The sequence below is a fragment of the Mirounga leonina genome, unplaced genomic scaffold (genome assembly GCF_011800145.1).
Source record: "Mirounga leonina isolate KUSES-001 unplaced genomic scaffold, KU_Mleo_1.0 Mir_173, whole genome shotgun sequence".
In the NCBI taxonomy this organism is placed as follows: Eukaryota; Metazoa; Chordata; class Mammalia; order Carnivora; family Phocidae; genus Mirounga; species Mirounga leonina.
This window is the reverse complement of record NW_023270447.1, coordinates 40,591,484-40,612,181: the sequence shown is the minus strand read 5'-3', so window position 1 is coordinate 40,612,181 and position 20,698 is coordinate 40,591,484. Positions and strand designations below refer to the sequence as shown.

Sequence of the window (20,698 nt, the reverse complement as noted above, 5' to 3'; positions counted from 1 at the left end):
CAATTTTACTGTGTATTTCATGTCAGTTCACTCTCCTATTCTCTTAAAACAACTATTTCATGCCGGGTCCTCTCTCCTAGGAGAGGTCATCTATCTCACTCTTACTGAGACAATAGAAGAAATCACAGGAGAGCTAATTCATGTAACTTCCCAAACTCTAGCCTCTCCCCTGCACCCTGGAACCCATCCTGTTTTGCCTCCTCCAGGACTTTGCACCTGTATTTCTCCTCCCTCACCTTGATCATCATTTCTTCCATCTCTCAGACACTCGAGCATGACAGTAAAGAAGCCAAATTGACTCCACAGGCCCCCGCCGATGACTGTTTCACATCTGCCTTCCCCTTCCCAGCAAAACTTTTTAGAAGGTTGTCTTTATTTTCTCACCTCCCATTCTCCCCTCAACCCACTTCAATCAGGCTTTAGCAAACTATCCTCAAATAGAAACCACATCATCTGTATTCTCCCTTTTTCCAAACCTATAGTGCATTATCAATCCTCATCTTACTCTACTCAGTACATAATATTTCTGAGAACTACTGCCTTCTTAATGTTAGCTTAAATATTTTTCTACCCTCACATTTTATAATGTGAGACCCTGAGTGAAATGAGTTCCTTTACATTCATCAAGTGGATTTGAACTGAGTTAAGTGAAGAAGGCCTCTCCCTCCTTGGGTACAGATACACCAGCTCCCTTCTGATGGGCTTTGAAGCAAGACATGTACAGTTCCAGCCAGGATTAATCTAGATTTGGGTTTTAAAAACTATAACCTGAGTATTTGGGCCTGGCTACCAGAAAAAGGTCTATTTGATGCTTAACCCAGCTATGAAATCTCTTAAAAATCACCCTCTGTTTAACTTAGGTTAATTCATACTGGTCTTGAGTCTCCAGTTTTACTTCATTTTCCTGGTGATTGGAGGTTTTAGTCTCTTATTTTCATTTGAAAACAAATTTTTTTTCATAGATTTGTAACATTTCCCATCAATAAACTTCCCACTAAGGGGAAGTAATTCATTCACTGTATGTGTCATGTTTAAAGAAAAACTAGGTGGCTGAATGATTTCTTCTGTTGGGGAAATCACTACAGATCTAGGGGGAAAATATTTTGCTGGGAAGAAGTTGCTCATTTGCATACTGAAATTCAGTGTCATTCTGTTTGTGAGTTTTCAGGTCTTCAACCTTATGGAATTAGTGAGGGTGGGTCAGGAGGTGAAGTGGTGAAGTGCAGGGATTATAAATTCTAACAGACCTTTTGATTTGGCCAACAAAGTATTTTAAAGAAATTTAGGTTTACATTTCTTTAAGCTGAGGATGCATCCAGTTCACTAAGACCTCAACAATTACTCCCCATTATCTTATAATCAAGGAATTTTATTTAACAAATCTTTGTTGGTGGTCTTCTGTGTATCAGGCACTATATTGGGCCCTGGAGATATAGCAGGGAACAAGAGATGGCAAGATCTCAGATCTCATGAGGCCTACATTCTAGGGGAGAGAGACTGATGAGCACTGGGTGTTATATGCAACTGATGAATCATTGAACACTACATCTGAAACTAATGATGTACTAAATGTTGGCTAATTGAATTTAAAGTAGAAAAAAGTCTTTCTTTAAAAAAATGAGCAAAGAAATAAATTAATAAAAAAAATTTCAAATAATGACAAGTAAATAATGAAGCAAATAGAATAAGATGATGTGATGTGTAGTGTTTGTGGGAGGAGATAGTATAGATTGAGTGGACTAGGAAGGCCTTCCTGAGATGATATTTGCTCTGAGGCCTCAATGATATGAAGAACCAGGGACAGAGGAAGGTAAGCAGAGTCAACAGCAAGTGCAAGCCCCTGTGGCAGGAAGAGATTGCTTTGTTCAAGGAAAAGGAAGGTCAGTGCAACCAAAGTATAAGGAGGGGCGCCTGGGTGGCTCAGTCAGTTAAGCGGCCAGCTCTTGATTTCGCTCAGGTCATGATCGCAGGGTTGTGAGATCGAGCCCCGTGTCGGGCTCCACACTCGGTGCAGAGTCTGCTTGAGACTCTCTCCCTCAGTCCCTCCCCCTGCTCTCTCTCTCTTTCTCTCTCTCTCCCAAATAAATAGAGTCTTAAAAAATATGAATAAGAGGGAGACTAGTTTAAAATGAGGTAGCAGAGAACAGATTAGGGAGAATCTTATAGGCTCTAGTAAGGATGCTGGATTTTATCTAAATGTGATGAACAGCTGTAGAAAATTTTAAAGCATGGTCTGGTTTATTTTTTTTTTAAGTTTATTCTGATTTCTGTAGGTAAAATAGGTTCTAGGGGCCAAGACTAGAAATAAGAAAACCAGTGACTACTGAAAAAAATCCAGATAATGGTAGTTTGAAATGACAGTTGGAACTGTGAATGTGAACAGACTATACAAATATGGGATAAATATTGGAAATAGAGCCATTAGGCCTTGCTGATGAATTGGATGCATCAGATGAGGGAAAGAGAGAAATCAAGGCCAGTTCCTGGGTTTTTGGCTTAAGCAACTAGGCAGATGAACAATGTCATTAATTGATGTGGGAAACTAAGGAATGAAGGAGGAACACATTTAGTTGGAAAAATAAAGGATTCTGTTTGGGCCATGTGGAGTCTAAGGTGCTTATTAGACACTAATGTGTAAATTATGAATAGGCATTGGATATAGGAGTCACTGCATAAATTTACATTACCCCGGAGGGCTTCTGAGTTTGTAACTCTGCTAGAGTAGATGTAGGTTAAGAACATTGGGTCAGGAATAAAAAGATCTTTGTATGAATCCAGGTTGTTCTGCTTACCAGCTCTGTGACCTTGAGCAAGATTCTTAAAGTTGTCTGAACCATGGTATCATCATTTATAAAATGAGTTTAAAATATTATATACTTTATCAGTTGATTATAAAGATTAAATAAGTGGATTTATGCATAGTGCTTAACAAAATCTCTGGAAAAATATAAGTACACAATATATATTAGGTATTATTTATTGAGTATCTATACTGAGATATGCCCTTTGTATACATTATTTCACCTCATCTTCCCCAAACACCTCACATCAACCATATTGGCTAAATATCAATATACAGGAAAGAGACTGAGAACAGATGGATGAAAACACAAATTTATTTTTCACTTTTTGAAAAATGTGCACATCTGCACAGACTACCCCTGACTTATCAATCTAGGAAACATTCATATGAGCCTGAAATATGTCTCTCTCCAGATTCTTATATCCAGATTCTTATATCCAGCTGTTATGTGACATCTTTTCTTTGATGTCTGTCATCTCAAACTCAACATGATTTAATCTTTACCCCCATGTCCAGAATCTGATCTTTCTATTGACTTCCTCATCTCAGATGATGGCGTCCTGGGCATCCTAATTGCTCAAGTATAAAGCCTCCCAGTTCTCATTGGTCCCTGTCTTTCTCACACACGCTTTATGGAAGACTTCTAAGAAATGGCCCCCTGACCTCAACCCCTGCTCCTCTCTCCCTCACTCACTTTGCTCCAGCCACACTAGCCTATTTGCTAATATTCAAATACACAAGCATGTTTTTGCCTTTAGGACCTTTTCACTTCCTGTTTCCTTAGCTTGACACTCAAATATCCCAGAAATTCCATCAGATATCTTTGCTAACCTACCATCTGTTTAAAATTGCAGCTTCCCTAGTACTGTGTCCCTTCTCTCCTTTAACTTTCCCTCCCTTCCCTATCTTCCCCTTCCTTTTCCCTTCTTGTCTTTTCCAGGAAAGGCTTCATACTATGTTGCCTCTAAGACAACATAAGGTTTATTTCTACTCCAGATGTGCTGGTCATCCCCAGAGAAATTATACTGCCTGAAGCCAATTTCTCTGGAGTCTGTTCTTCCACTCAGGAAAGGTCCAGCCATCCTCTGCTTGCTAACTCAGCACCATGGCATCAATTAGCATTGTTTCTAGCTGCAAATGAGATACCTACCACAGTGGCTAAACAGTTAGGACTGTGTTTGTCTTATACAACAAGAATTTCAGGGGTAGGTAGTCCAGGGCCTCATCTCACTCACTGCTGTCCTGAGATTCGGGATCCTTTTATCATCTTTTCTGCCACCATGGTACTTATCCTCAAAGCCATTAGATTGATACTCATTGTGTATTGAGTCCCCCGCTCCAAACAGAAAAATAAAGAGGAAAGAACAAGGAGCAAAGGATAGAGTTCTCTTAGGGAGTAAGATTTGTCTTCTCTGGGTTGAAATATCTGACTTTCAACTATTTTTAACCTACAAAAATGTAAATTTCATGTGTCTGACCCAAGATTTGGGAAGGAACAGCTTCCCCAGAGATTTCTGCCTACATATCATTGGCCAAAACTGTCAGTTGGACACTCTTATCTTCAAAACAGAGTAGGAGACAAAGATTGTGTGAGCCTCTGGGGCAGCCAGTTCAGTGCCTGTCATCCACAGTTTGGCTCTTCCCGAGTTGCTGATCTTCCAAGACTCAATTCAGCCTCCTGGCTTTGGGCCATCCTCCCCAGAGCCTCTGTTACAGGGGGCCCAGCACTCCCACACAGACCTAGGGGAATTCCTACTTCACACCTCAACTGCTTCCCAGGGCCGCACAAGAACTTTTGGGTCTGCTCTGTGATATCTACAGATCTTGGGGAATTCCATTTCAGGAATGGGGGCAGGTAAAAATCTCTGGCCCTCTGTCTAACTAAAGCATACTGCCATTTCTGTTCTATTGCATTTGTTCTGCACTGACAGGACTAGTGAATTGTAGAGCCAAACATCTAAATCTTTACACATATTATTTAATTTCATCCTCAAGGCAGGCCTTTAGCTTTCTCTTCTATCACTGTCTTACACATGTGGAAACTAAGGCTTAGGGGAGTTAAATCCAGGGCCCTTTAGTTGGCAAATGGCAGAGCTTCTATTCAGAACCAGATCTGCCTCATTCCAAAGCCTCTGCCTGACCCGATGCATTACATTAAACTGCTTCTAAGCAGATCTTTGCCAGGGCAATCATTTCCCTCTCTATATAGGAGCCTTTGAGTCACTCTAGGTATTTCTTAATGGGGCTGACCCCACAGGGCAGCTTAACAGTATCTAGACAGTTGCTCCCCTATTAGAGCCCCTGAATTCTCCCTAATTCTAGTGCTTTCTATCCCCCACCTTGTCCCTTGCTCACACATGGATTTAGATTTGTGGAAATGTCAGAAAGGATATTCTAGAGGAAATAGGATGAGCGTTAACAGAAGTGAGTTTAACTCAAAAGTAAGTATAACTCTGGGAAAGTGTATATTTTAGCTTTGTTAGAGTATATATCAGAGATCCTAGCACATATGCTTAGAAGGTCAAGGGCACACCCTTTCAAATCACACCCTTAGGACCTTGACTATTGGACAGAGGAATATGAACTTTTTTTCTGTCTGCAGTAGTGATGCATTAGAGGTTTTGCCATAGGAGAGTTAGATTACACTTTGTGTTTTGTGCTGCCAATTAAAAAAAAAAAATCATTTGAAGAATACTGAAGAAGTGACTCACTTATAAAATTGCGAAGAAAACATGCAAGAAACAGCTAGGCTGCATAAGGTGGTGTTTTTTATTTGTCCAAGTAATGCCACATTATTGAGGTGGCACAGAACATAGTACATCCATCCATGAGTCAGAAATATTTGAGTCAAAAACACCTTGTGAAGAGCCCTCTGTCCTTTTGATTACTGAAACTGATGTTTTGGTGGATCTTTGAGTAATTTACCAGTAAGTTAACATAATTGAGTATTAAAGAGGAAATCTATGTTGAAAGAATTGGCTGTGAGAAGATAAAATGAGGAAATGGGATTATTGACAGAGCTGAGACAAAATATTCAGGGGACATCTCTAGCAAATAAATCAGTCCTTCAAGTGACTGGTTTAAATGTGAGTGAGTCAGTCCAAAGACAGGATTGTAGGAAAAGCAATTGAAAGGAAGAAAGTACTTTGCAAATGGGTTTCTTCAACTACTTATATTTGGAGGCAATCATTATTTCTGTTATTGAAAAGATGGATTTGTAAAGGAACAATGCTCTTTCCAAAATAACAAGGCATGAATAGGAATTGATATCTGAAGAAGAAAATGAATTCATATTAGTTATAAAGGACTTCTCTGTTCACTTCAAAACACTGATGCTATATACCTCTTCTGAAAAGGTTGCTGTGGAAAGAAAAGCTAAAGCTGGTCCTAGTGATTTAGGGTTTTCATTCTCCATGAAGGCCAAGTGTGAGGTAAAGAATCCTCATAGTTCCCAAAAGATACTGTAATGTGGAGGTCATCCCCTAAGATTGACTGGTCCCACCTTTACGGAATGAAAAGAAGGGCTGCCTACCCTGATGAAGGGCAAGCTGTGACCTGCTCAGAGGCATCGACTTAGATTACAGGAAGATTTCATTTCTAAAAATAATGGCAAAGAACAGTGAAGCTTGGAGACTTTGCTTGAGCTCTAATAGAATCATGATACCATTTATTTTTGGAATGTTGACGTTTCTAAAACTCTTCAGATGCAAAATCAATGCTAAGTAGTTTTATAGAAATTGGATGCATTTTACATAAAATTACCACCAGAGCTGAGGACAGTGATGCACAAAGGCAGGGCAGACAGTGTTTTGAATCCCCTGGAAAGCACAGTCTGGGAGCCTCTGTGACAGCACCTGGCATTCATCCCACATTTTCAAGCTTTTACTTGTTAAATTGCCTTGGCTGTTCTTGAGGTTTTCAGCTCTATCTAGTCAGATTATGAACCTGTTGACCATTCATCATATTCTTCCTGTAGTTGTCATCGTTTTAAACACATTAGGGAGTCATTGGTGAACAGACAGTATTCTATACCATGATAAACGCAATGATAAGATCACCTAGGAAATGAGTATAGATAAAGAAAACAGGGCTGAGAGCTGAGTCCCAAGATTCTCCAACATGTAGAATCTGGGGAGAGATGAAAGCCCTAGGATAAGGCCAATGAAATAGGGAGAAAACCAGGAGAAGGTAATATCTTGAAAATCAAAATAGGAGAAGGATAAATGTGTAAAATGCTCCTGACACTTTGAGAAAGATGGTGATTGAGAACTGACCGTTCGTTTGGGCAAGATGTAGGACCCTGATGATCTAGACAAGATGGATTTCCTACGAAGTGCTGTGGACCAAATCCTGAATATAGTGTGCTGAGAAGAACAGAGATGTTGGGGGAGTGAAAACAGCAAGTAAAAACTTCTTGAAGAATTCTGCTTTTAAAAGAGTGCAAAAAAAAAAAAAAAAAAAAGAAGGAAAGAAGGAAAAAAAGAAAGAAAGAAAGAAAGCAGGCAATAGTTTGAGGATAGCAAGAAGTAATCACATCTTTTTTTAAAAAAATCTTTAGGTTTAAATGGCATGCAGTATGGTTGCTTTTTAAAATGTACAATTTGGGCACACACTCTCAACACATACTCTCACATTGCTACATCCAAGATAATTCATATCCATCAAACCCAAAAGTTTCCCTTTGCAATTCCTCCCAACCCTCCTGTTACCACCGCTCTACCCCCCAAAAATCACTAATGTGCTGTCACTATAGTTTTATTTTCTAGCATTTTAGATAAATGGAAAGATACAATATGTACTCTTTTGATCTACCTTCTTTTACCCAAGAACAATTAGTTTGAAATTAGTCCATATTGTTGCAGGTATTGATAGTTTGTTCCTTTTTATTGCTAAGCAGTATTCCATTGTATGAATGCAACTACAATTTGTTCATCTATTCACCTGTTAACATTTGGATTATTTTCAGTTTTTTACTATAACAAAGCTGCAGTGAATATTCTACATATACAAGCATTTCCTCTATGAATAGAGACAATTTTACTTTTTTCTTTCCAGTGTAGATGCTTTTATATCTTTTTTTCCCCCTCACTATACTGATTACAACTTCTAGTAAAATGTTCCGTAGAAGTGGTGAGAACAGACATTCTTACTCTCCCTAATTTCAAGGGGCAGTAACTCAGTGTTTCGCTCTTAAGTATGATGTTAGATATAGCTTCTTCATAGATGCTCTTTACCTGGCTGAGAAATTTCCCTTCTATTTTTAGTTTTCTAGAAGTTTTTACCAGAAATGGATATTGAATTTTGTCAAATATTTTTCTCTGCATCTACTAAGATGATCATAGTTTTTTTTAATATTAATATGGTGAATTATATTGATTGTTTTTTGAGTGTTATACAACCTTATATTCCTTGGATAAACCCCACTTGATCATAATGTGTCAACCTCTTTATATATTATTGGATTAGATTTACTATAATTTTAAGAATTTTTTCATGTGTGTTTATGGGAAAATGATCTGTAGTTTTTCTTTTCAGAGAAATGCTGACTTAAACAATTAGTTGGAAAGTATTCCCTCCTTTTCAACTCTCTGAAGGTGTGTGTAGAATTAGTATTATTTCTTCTTTAAATTTTTGGCAGTATTCACCAGAAAAGCCATCTGGGCTTGCAATTTTCTTTGTGAGAATGATTTAAACTTTAAAAAATTCAATTTCTGTAATAGGTTTATAGGCCTATTCATGTTAATCTCTCATATAGGCCATTCACATTACCTCTTTCTTCTTCAGTGAGCATTGGTAGTTTGTGTTTTTCAAGGAATTTAGCCATTTCATCTAAGTTATAGAATTTATTGGCATAAAGTTGCTCATAATGGTTCCTTATTGTCTTTATTATATCTTTAGAATGTGTACTGATGTCTACTCTTTCATTCCTGATATTCTTATTTTGCATCTTCCCTTTTTTTCCTGGTAAATCTGACTAGAAGTTTGTCAGTTGCAGTGTTTACATGAAGAACCTGTTTGTCTTCATTGATTCCCTCTCTCTCTCTCTTTCTCTGTCTCTCTTTCTCTCCCTCTATTTTATTTCCACTCTTATCTTTTTTCCCCTCATGTTTACTTTGGTAAGTATATTTGCTATTATTTCTCTAATTTAAGCTAGAAACTGAGGTCATTTATTTTATTCTTTTCTAATAAAGGCATTTAGTGCCATAGATTTACCTATAAGTACTGCTTTAGCTGCATCCCACAGATTTTGATATGTAATGTTTTCACTTTCAGTCAGTCAGAATGCTTTCTAATTTCTCTTTTGATTTTGTCTTTACCCATGAGTTATTTAGAATTTTAGTTTCAAACACTTGGAGCTTTACTAGAGATATTTCTGTTATTAACTCCTAATTTAATCCCACTCTGATCAGAGAACATACTTTGTATGGCTTGGATTTTTTGAAACTTATTGAGACTTATTTTATGGCCTAGAATATTGTCTGTTTTGGTGAGTGTTCCATGTACACTTAAAAAGAATGTGTCATCAGCTGCTGTTAGGTGTAGTGTTCTATCAATGTCAGTTAGGTTAAATTGATAGCGCTGTTCAAGTTTTCTATATCCTTATTGGGTTTCTATTAGTTTTATCAATTATTGACACTATACATCTTGATTTTTCTATTTGTCCTTTTTTGCTTTTCTTTTTGTTTCTTTTTTTCGTGTATTTTGAAACTGTTTCATATATTGGTGCATAAATTGTCAGAATTGTTATATCCTCTTTACCAACTGTCTCCTTTATCATTATGAAATGACCTTCTATCCTGATAATATTCTTTGTTTTAAAATCTTCTTGTTCTTATAGTAATATAGTCATTCTGGATTTCCTTTGATTTGTGTTATTATGGTATATATATTTCCACTCTTTTTCCTTTGACTTGTGTTTTTATATTTAAAGTGGCTTGTTACAGGCAGCCTAATGTTGAGTCATACTTTTTTATCCATCTTGAAAATGTCTGCCTTTTAATTGTGGTGTTTAGGCTGTTTACATTTAAAGGGATTATTAACATGGTCAGTTTTATATTTACCATGTTGCTATTTGTTTTCTATTTGCCCTGTTTGTCCATTTTATGATTTTTCCTCCTTTTCTGCTGTTTTGGATAATTAAGTGTTTTATGCTTCCTTTTTTTATTTCCTTAGATAAAGCTCTTCATTTTTTTAATTTTAATGGTTACTTTAGTGTTTCTCATGTAACTCTTTAGCTTATCCCAGTCTACCTTCAAGCAATATTATACCACTTCAAATATAGTATAATGACCTTCCCACAATATACTTCCATTTCTCCCTTCTTTGCCGGTGTGCTCTTATTGTCTATCATGTGATTTACTTCTATGTACATGATAAACTTCACAGTACATGGTTATTATTTCTTATTTCTTCTTGTCAGTTGTATTTTGAAGAGATTTTTAAAAGAAACCAAAAACTTCATTCCTTTGTATAGATACTGATTTCTATCTGGTATCATTTTCCTTCTGCCTGAAGGATTTCCTTTAATGTTTCTGAGACTTCAGGTATGCTGGTGATGAATTCTTTCAACTTTCATATGTCTGGTGGAAGTCTTTTTGGTGGTTATTTTTTGTTTGTGGGTTGACTTGTTTTAGATAGAAATTTTTACAGTTTGATTGTTTGCTAATGTGCAAAATGGAAAATGATGATGCAGTAGCACAGTCTAGGACTAGGGGAGAAAGGGCAGGATTCAGAACAGAAGGCTTGGTTTCAGATACAATCATGAAAATTTATCTACGCTCACAAGAGGAAAGACTGAGCAGATGTTTACTGATGTGGGTGAGTTGATTGATCTGTTAACGGATACAATCAAACTGGGTTTCCAGGTTTGAATCGAAGATCCGCCATTTAATAGCTGAGTAATCTTCAGCAAATTATTTAAACCCTTTGAACTTGGGTTTTCACATCCATAGAATAAAATGAACAGCTGCCCAACAGAGTGACTATAGCAATGAAACAAGTTAATATATACCAAACACTGAATACACGGCCGGGCACATTGTAAGTGCTCCATACCTGTGAGGAAAAAATGTGTAACTTTTTTTAGCTTTACTGCCTGAGTCAAGGAGAAAAGATTCTAGGATCTCATTTTTCCACCTGTACTTTCTCTTATCCCCCCTTCTCTCACCCCACCTTCCTTCCCAAAAGAACACATTTAAAACTCAAATGCCAGGCTGTCTGCAGATTCAGTGTTTAAGACTGACAACATTTGGAGGCCAGATGTTAACTGATGTAAAACACTATTAAGTGCTCAGTAGACCGGAGGCTGAGGCAATGATTTCCAATTTTATGATTATTTTTTGAATCTATAACAAACCAATCTGCCATTCCTCCCAGCCCCCCACCTCCACCAAAAAGATGCATAGCCTATTCATTCTCAAGAGAGTATAAATTATTTTTAAAAATATGAAATTCTTGAAATATTAACTAATGGCATTTCAAACCCCTAGAACTGGGGATGCAGCCTCCACGTAGACCTCAGCACCTCCTTGCAGCTCTCTCTGAAAGGCCAATGGCTTGTGAAACTTGATCTGAAAACTAGTCTCATTTTCTGAAATAAGCCCAAGTCATAATCACACACACACACACAAATGCTATAGCAAGTTTTTAAATCAACTGATATTTTAAATTTGAGCTTCCTTAGGATTAGTATGGGAGCTGTCCCAATGACAGGAAGTCAGTAAATGAACTCTTCTCCTAATAAAGAAGTATCTATTTTCAAATAGCAATAAGATGGATCTGCTAGGAATCACTGAGGTGATTGTTAGTGTTTAATACACTTATACACTCAGTTATTTTTCATTAATCTATTGAACAGACATTAGTCAGAACTAACAGTATGTCCCAGGCCCAGTGCTAGGCACTAGTTAATGCATTGGTAAATACAACAGATGACCCTCATGGAGCTTAGAGTTTTATGACAGAGGAAGACAATTAAAAAATAATGAGCTTACAAATAGAGGTAGCAAAAAGTTGAAATAGGTGCTATGAAGATAAGGGGCCCTCCACAAATAATGAGTTGGGAAAGGAATTTTTTATTTTATTTTTTATTTTATTTTATTTTATTTTTTAGTAGCTAACTTAATCCAAGGCTTAAAGAATGAGAAGGAGGCATCCATGCAAAGACTAGAGGAGACAACAAGCAGGGAAACCAGCATTTATTTATTAATTTAACAAATATTTCTTTAGTACTTTCTGTGAGCCAGGGAGTGTTCAAAGCAAATAAAATATACTAGTGAACAAAACACACACATGCAAAACCGCTAAGATTGGAAAGGATTTGGGAAGTCCCTAGAACAGAAAGGAAGCCCCTGAGGCTGAATCACACTTAGCAGAGGGGAGTGTGGTATAAAATGAGGTTGGAGGGGTGGTGGCAGGGACTGGATCATATAGGGACTTGTAATCCATGGTAAGGAGGTTGGATTTTATTTGAAATGCAATGACATGATTTGATTTTTATGTTAAGAGATTTCTCTTGTTGTTATATGGAGAAGAGTTTGGAGGATGGGGGAGAAAGTGGAAGCAGGGAGATTCATAGGGTGGCTATTCTAGTTCAAATGAGATTTTAATACACTGAAATCATGGTGGCAGCAAAAATGAAGTGTATAGTTTTGTTGTAGGATGAATAGAACTTCTTGGCCAACTGAAGAAGAGGAAGGGAATTTGAGGAAGGAGATCAATCATGGATCATTCAACTGAGTAGATGGCAGGTCCATTTACCACAGTGAGCGAGACTGGTTGAGTAAGTGGATGAGGGTGGGGAAGGTTTGGACAAAAGACTAAAATTAATTCAAGTTTGCTGGCCTAAGTCATAAACAATGAAATCAATCCGAAAGTGAAATTCATGTCTCGTGAGCTTAATGTGTCCCCCATCACTGGAACATATACCAACAAGCAAAGTGACCACCTATCAATAATATTTTAACTATGTATCAAGCAGAATTCTAGAACTCATTTCCAGATGGCAACAATTCCTGGAAGCCATCACTGGTTTTCCCAGATCAGGATCATTTCTCTTGAAGGGAATTTCACTTGCCTTGGAGCTACTGGAAGCTGACACAATATTTGTAAATAAATATTTTATTTAATTAACAGGTTTTCTTTTTGGCAGGGCTACAAACATATAAATGGGAATACTTAATACCTGTTAAGAGACCATTTGAAAGAGCTACCATATGATCCAGCAATTGCACTACTGGGTATTTACCCCAAAGATACAAAAGTAGGGATCCGAAAGGGTACGTGCACCCCGATGTTTATAGCAGCAATGTCCACAATAGCCAAACTGTGGAAAGAGCCAAGATGTCCATCGACAGATGAATGGATAAAGAAGATGTGGTATATATATACAATGGAATATTATGCAGCCATCAAAAGGAATGAGATCTTGCCATTTGCAATGACGTGGATGGAACTGGAGGGTATTATGTTGAATGAAATAAGTCAAAAAGAGAAAGACATGTATCATATGACCTCACTGATAGGAGGAATTCTTAATCGCAGGAAACAAACTGAGTGTTGTTGGAGTGGGGGGTGGGGTGAGAGGGATGGGGTGACTGGGTGATAGACACTGGGGAGGGTATGTGCTCTGGGAAGCGCTGTGAATTGGGCAAGACTGTTGAATCTCAGATCTGTACCTCTGAAACAAATAATGCAATATATGTTAGGAAAAAAAAAAAGAAGAAGAAGAAGAAGGTAGCGGGAGGGGAAGAATGAAGCGGGGGAAATCGGAGGGGTAGACGAACCATGAGAGACGATGGACTCTGAAAAACAAACTGAGGGTTCTAGAGGGGAGGGGGGTGGGAGGATGGGTTGGCCTGATGGTGGGTATTGAGGAGGGCACATTCTGCATGGAGCACTGGGTGTTGTGCACAAACAATGAATCATGGAACACTTCATCTAGAACTAATGATGTAATGTATGGGGATTAACATAAGAATAAAAAAAAATAAAATAAAAACAAAAAAACAAAACAAACAAACAAAAAAAGAGACCATTTGAATATCTTCTATGACAATCTTTTAGAAAAGATGGAAAACGTAGGCTGGAAAATCCTGAGCTGAGGGAAATTGGTACACCCGAAGTGCAACGTAGAGTAGCAGCGCCACAGAGTAGTACATTCTCAATCTTGGGGCCCTGCCCTCCCCCATGCTTTATAAAGTCCACGTACAAAACACATTCTCACCCGAAACTATTATCATTTGGGGGGACCCCTACCTTTCCTGAGAATCACTGTCCTACAGAAAGTGACCATTACTGTTAAGAGTCATCCTAACCCTTAGGAGGTTTCAGTGGATGAAAGTCTGAGAGTTGGGTTGATAATTAGAACATGTAAAGAAACGTACACTTACCTTATAACATTCATACTTCTGAAAATCATTTTTTACCTGGAAACAGATTGACAGAGCACTTTGTAAGCTTGTTAGAAATAACGTTCTTGTAATTACGAGGTAAGATTGTTTACATTTGTTTTCCTTGTGCATCAAATCATATAACACAGGAACAACACAGTGTGAAGTTATTAAAGGAGCACATTAAAATAATCTTGTGCTCCTGTTTTCCTTGTGCATCAAATCATATAACACAGGAACAACACAATGTGAAGTTATTAAAGGAGCACATTAAAATAATCTCCTTAGCATTTGAAAAGAAAAGCTTTTAAAAATATGACACTCACATAAAATCATTAGAAAAATGAAGTATTGGTATTACATTTTTGTTTATGCATTTCTTTTGTGAAATGTTTACAACCCAAGAAAGGATCTGAAACAACAAGTGAAAGAAAGGGGTTGCAACATAAATTCCTCAGCAAAATTAAAGCTTTCTACCAAAGGAACATTAAAAGGAATATTCATTCTTGGCACTTCGATCTCTGATACCGTCAGCACCAAGGGATGAGAATGACTGCTGCCAAAGAGGACCATTTGCCTTCTCTTGGGCTCAGTACCCCAGGGAAGGTATTCCAGCCCTCTGCTGGAGGTGATATTTGATAGCAAACCCCAGGTTCTTCTTTGTGGAACTAGCTTTTTAGAGGTCAGTTAGAGAAGAGAGCAGAAGATAGCTCGGTGTCCCCACACCACTCACATCCCGTCTTGTTGGAGAAGTACATCAAGGGGAGCTGGTAAAAGTTCCTTGGTCCCAGATCAGTCATTCCTTCATTGGTATATCCGTCAGACATTTATTAAGTACCCATATTCTGACAGACATGGCGTTTAGCAATGAGCTAAAAACAATATGAAAAAGATGTTCTGTGTTCTTGAGGAACACAGCAGTTTTGGGGAGCAGACTAGGACACTAATAATTATGCTGGACAAGTGCTATGGTAGAGATACATAGATATCAATATATGTCTAGCTATATGAGACAATGGAGCAACTAACTCAGCTCGGAAAGGGAGCAGGCAGGAGGAAAATTAAATCACTAGCTTAATAAATGACACCAAATTAAAACACAAGCATCATCTGACCAAAGTCTTTGGTTACAAAGGGAGCAGAAGTGGAAATTGGAAAGAATCCAAGGACAGCCTTCCCACTACCCCTATCAGATCTCAACCCAAGTGCACCATCTGGGAAAGATAGTGGGGTGGGGGGAGAGGCGTGCCCTGGTGTATAGCAGGAGACCACCTTTGGGGTTTATAGAGTGGGTCTGCTGACCACCCAAATGGAAGAAACACTCTTCTCCATACCAGTCTCTCCCACACTGGTAGGTTTTATTTTCCTCAAAGCAGTTATCACTATCTGATATTACCTTATTTGATTGATTTATTGTCCATCCCTCCCCACAAGGACCTTGTCTGTCCTGCACATTGTGGTATTCTCAGGCCTGGAACAGTGCCTTATTTTATAGTGGGCACTTAATGAATGAGTTGAATGAATGACCATTAACAATATAAAATCACATCAGGCCGCACTTGAGAACCAATCCTTCTTCTATCTCCAAAATGTCTAATCTCAGAGGGGCCTCAGAGATCTTCTGAGATCTTCACTCATTCTTTTCTTCATTCATTTCAGGGGGGAAAGACTAAGGTGTGGGAGTCAGAGTATGGGGCGTCTTTGTTTCTTTCCAGTTCTTTCCCCACAGAGCAGGAACTAGAAGCCAGATCTTCAGAATCCCAGAGCTCTTCAGCATTACTTAGCTACCTCTGGTTAAACCTCTCTGTGGGGAAAGCAATTTTGGATCATTGCCATGAATGTCATTTTCAAAGCCCCTAGGAAGAAAAGAAAACAGTGGGAAGCCGCTTCTAGAATTCAGATGAGCCCAACATCATCATTCTCCTTCCTCTTCTACGGGAGGGAAGTCACAGACTTTGGAACTGAATTCTTGAGGCAGAACCGCATTATGCTGTAACCATGGCCAGAGGAGATCTGCCTACCTGCAGCGAGGTCATGGGCTCTACATCACGCTGGCTGTGATTTTGCACAGTTAAGTCCTTCCTTAAAAATCAGGCCTGGCAGCAGCCTGCCGCCATTAATTATATAAAGGTGGGTCACTGCCATTGGGGGTAAAAATGCACACCCCTGTGCAGCTTCCCCACCTGCAGGGACCAGATAGCACGCTGAGCTGATGGCCAACGTAAGTATGTTTATCGAAACTATAAGCAAACATTTGAAGATGTTAGTTTCCAAGTCCAATTGTGGGAAATATTTTCCCACAGAACTTTAAAGAAACCTGGCATTTTTCTCACAGATGTACCACCACCATCCACACACACGCATTCTATACACAAACATAGACACACAAGTTCTCAAAAGCCAAAACTCCCAGGATGCCATTCCTGGGATACTGCAGGGAGGTGGGAAAGAATGGGGAAAGAGGAACTATCAACTCCACCGAGGGACTTCTCAGAAGTCTTCACCTGCCAGAGGTTTTATTCCAAGTAGAAGAAGCTTTTTGTCAGATGAGAAATATAAACTGTGAGATCCTCACATTCGTTTAACAAATACTGGTTATATGCCTTCTGGCGTGAGACTCGCTTCTAGGCCCCAGGAATACAGAATGGATGAGGCTCAGCCCCTGCTTCAAGGTCACAGTCTAGTGGAGTGAAAGAGATGGGTAAACAGAGGAATACAATCCAGCGTGGCAGATTCTGGCATCAAGAAGGGTGGTGGGGACATGGAGGAGAGCTCCCTGGGCACAGACTGCTGGGTGTCATTAAAGGAGATCACACTTCAGAATGTTTCAAATGAAGTTTTACATTTTGGAGGCTCCATTTTCCTCGTCTTTGAAATGGGAGGAAGAGAATGAGCCTTCCTGAATTGTAAAAATTGAGGGATGTACGCGATACTCAATGAATACATTTTTAAAAAAGAAAAGCAAAATTGAGACTGCAGGGCCCTCTCCCTAAATGGTGGTGAGCCACTATGCTGCCCTGTGAGCTTAAACCTCCTTTGGAGAGCTCACGATCTTTACAGTAGAGCTATTTATCAGAATAAGCCAGAGACTCCCCTTGAGAAGGGCTGAGTTGAAAAAGTCTCCTCTGATTCAGAAACGAATTATTCCTAGGAGGATGCTTCATGAGTTTTTGTCACAGAAATTGGGGTGTGTGCAGGTAATTGGGGGTCAGGAAGCAACAGCCCTGGAAACAATTGCAGGCAATTCTTGCAATCACCTGGCTTAGCTTGAATTCTTGGAAGTAGAGTTTCTCTTAGTTTAATAAAAGGTTTCATGTATACCTTGTGGTTCTGTTCTTTATCCCTGATTTTTCCTCCTAGGCTTATGAATAAGGCCTCAGTCACATTTCTCCCTCCGAGACTGGCACGCAGACCCACCTGCTCTGACTGGAGGCTGGGAGGTGCCTCCTTGGGAGGAAGCTGTAGCCGTCTTCTGCCATCTGCTGGCTCCCTCTTTGCACCACTTTGGGGCTGGCTTTGCATGGATTCTTCGGGAATGGAAACCTCCAGCAGAGAAAGTGTGGGGCAGAGAAGGTTCTCGCTTTTATTAAAAAAGAAGGAGATTTGAAGAGGGCAAACAAAGTGGCATAGGGGGGCTTTTCCCATGATGGGGTTTGTGTAGAGGTCACCATCTCAAATATCTCAGGCAGTGTGTTTTCGATGCAAGATTGGTTCGTTCAGGGAGAACACAGCCGTGTGTTTTAGTTCATTTTCTTTTGCTTTGTTTTGTTTCCTTTCATTTTCCTTGTATTCTTAGATCATCGCCTTATAAGGCTGATCAAATATTAGGCACTGCCACATCTCTATAGACTCATTTGAAAGAAACAACAGCCCATGTCGGTGGGAACCGAGAGGAGAGTAAGCAGGCAGGAAGAGGGAAGGGAGAGGAGAAACATTTCACAGTAAATCGCAGTATTCGTTAATCAGTGCGGCCAACATTTTTTTGAGGATCTGTTATTTACAAGGCTCTGACCCAGATGCCTGGGATGCAAAAGTGAGTAATATATCGGGTCCCTTCTCACCGGGACATAAGAATCTAGTGGGACTCAGTTAAACAGAGAATTAAGCAGAGAGGTGCACGTGCTGTGATCAAGTATGGCAGTCAAGGAGCCAAGGGGAGCACAGAGGAGGAACATGTGTTTACACCAAACTCTGAGCTGCACTGTCAGAGAAGACTTCCTGGCAGAGGTGCCCTGAGCTGAAGTTTGAAGGTAGTGGCTTATTGGAGACTGACGGGAAGGGCTTTCCCTTTTCCGGGAGCGCCGCTTCTTACCCCCAGGGTCACCTGCTACCACCACGGCCTCGAGAAGCTGAGACTCTAGATACAAAGCAGGAGAACGTTGTTGAAATATTCAGTCTTAGACAAGGAGCCATTGATTCAGCCCACGGCGATTGGCCCAGGCAGGGAGAAGCAGGCAGAATCATGAGGGAGGGTAGCATGCAGAATCCTGGACAGGAGAGAGCCGTTTCTGGGACTTTCTCCGAACCTAAAGAAAAGGTAATACTGTTTGTGTCCACATGCTGGATATGGACAATCCCTTCCAGGGAAGTACAGTGAAATATTCAGAAATTCACGAGTGACATCCTCTCTTAATCTGAAATATCTGAGTGACCTCATCTAAATATTACAGTAGCTGTAGGTTCAAAGATATCAACTATAATATTATTTAAGATCATAAGCGCAATGCCAACAGTAAAGAAAATGTTTAAGAAAGTATGGTACGGTGTCTGGGTGAACCATTAAGTGCCAGGACCTGGAAAATGATTATTTCAGAAACCGCAGTACATGAAAATACTTGTACAAAAAAATCATGATCCAAGTCTAGAGGAAAAAAATTTGCAGAAGGAAACATACTAAACTAATAAAAGTGGTATTTTTTTCTCTATTGTCTGTTTTATTTAATATATAAAAGTATTATGATGATTTTTTTAATACAAAGAAGCCTAAAGGTGAAATGTGTGTCCTGATTAAGGCAGGCGCAAAAAATTTATCCCACATAATTCATCCTAAATGAATTATCCCCATTTATGTGTTTGTTTCTGATATTTCAGATTCCATTTTCTCCCTAATTGTGTTTCAGTTTGTGTGGTCTATTCATTTTGCTTGTTAGGTCTGTCCTCAATCTTCCCCTTGCCCACACCCCTCCTCCCACCCTGGATCTGCGGGATGTATTGTGATGTCTGCCCGCTAATTTTGCTGTGACTGGGGCTGGTGTCTGGTTGGTGATTCATGTTTGTTCCTAAGTTGTACATCTGTGTTGGTTGCTTTGAAACAGTGCCCCAGGGAATATGAAAGGCCGTTTGTCTCACTGAGACTGCTTCTTTGCACCAGAATTCTTCCCTGGCTTCTTCTGAATTCCAGCAAGCTCTTCTAGGAGTTTAAAGTTTAGGCATGGTAAAGAATGAAGAAAAACAAAACAAAAACAAAAGGGAACAGTACAGAGAGAGTTTGGTGTCTAGGTCTAGTCCCTGCTTACCCAGTAGGACCAAGCCTCTTATATACCAACCCTGGGGACAGAATGCCTTGTGACATCCACTTTAAGGGTAATGCCTTGTGAGCTTAAACTTTCTGCCCACCAGGAATGCCTCTAGCAGAACATAGGGCAGAGTGAGGCCTGGTGGAAACTCTCAGTGGAAAAAGTTCTAAGACTTTGGTCGGCGTACCCACTTGGTGCCTGTCTAATATTTTAGCACAGGAACACGCATTCATAATGTTTAATGACTGCTACTGCATGGCGCTGACCAATTAAATGGACGCAGGCCATAGGGCTAAACCTAGAGACCCCTGCTGTTCCAGACACCAACCCTTTAGTTACTGCATCACGGGGGAGACCAGCAAATTCTGGAGGGCCTGGGGCAACGGCTGGCTGCCAACTGTTACAAAAGTATTTCAGTGTTTTAATATCCATCAAGGCTGAACAGATACATCCCAAATGAATAACATGAGTGCACATGAAACTTCAAAGCTCGTGCCCACTCTTAAGCTTTCTGTAGGGCCATGTTCACCTTTTAAGAACTTCCCTCTTTGTCCTTAAGAAGAGTTCAGAGCCAACGTCAGGACCTACCGGTTGTACAGGATCTGGGTGGCACAAAGGAGCCCTTCTCCACAAAGGAGCTCTTTATTTCACCCAGCAACTAGTATAGATCTCCCCCAAGGAAAGTTTGCAAGTCAGCTTTCATTATAGTTTCACTCACTGCAATGTAGCTGGCTTACAGCATAGCTCTGTCTCTAGGCAGGAGGAGAAACAAGCAGGTGTGAGTGATTTGCCCACCTGCCTGCTTGCCTGCAGTCTTTGAAAGGCAGCCCCATCCCAGACCATTAGCCTGCTGCGAAAATCCATGCACTGGTGCCTTGGAAGTCCAAATACATATTGGATTGTTATGGCTCTTTCTTGTCCTTTTAACCAGAGATTCTCACCCGCTGCTTCTTATCAGACACCTGGTGTTTGTAGGTGGGCTAAAAGCA

At 39.6% G+C, this 20,698-nt stretch overlaps 1 protein-coding gene and 1 long non-coding RNA gene across 3 annotated transcripts in view; one reads left to right on the top strand and one right to left on the bottom strand.

The window, feature by feature from the left end:
* PDE4B (phosphodiesterase 4B) overlaps nt 1–20,698 on the top strand; it is a 187,286-nt gene that overhangs the window by 45,924 nt on the left and 120,664 nt on the right. The window lies entirely within an intron of this gene.
* The window catches only part of LOC118019305, a 90,755-nt gene that overhangs the window by 41,119 nt on the left and 28,938 nt on the right, over nt 1–20,698 (bottom strand). For both annotated transcript variants that reach the window (XR_004681651.1, XR_004681650.1), the window contains exon 3: nt 14,194–14,229. This is a non-coding gene — a long non-coding RNA (uncharacterized LOC118019305). The remainder of the gene's footprint in view (nt 1–14,193; nt 14,230–20,698) is intronic.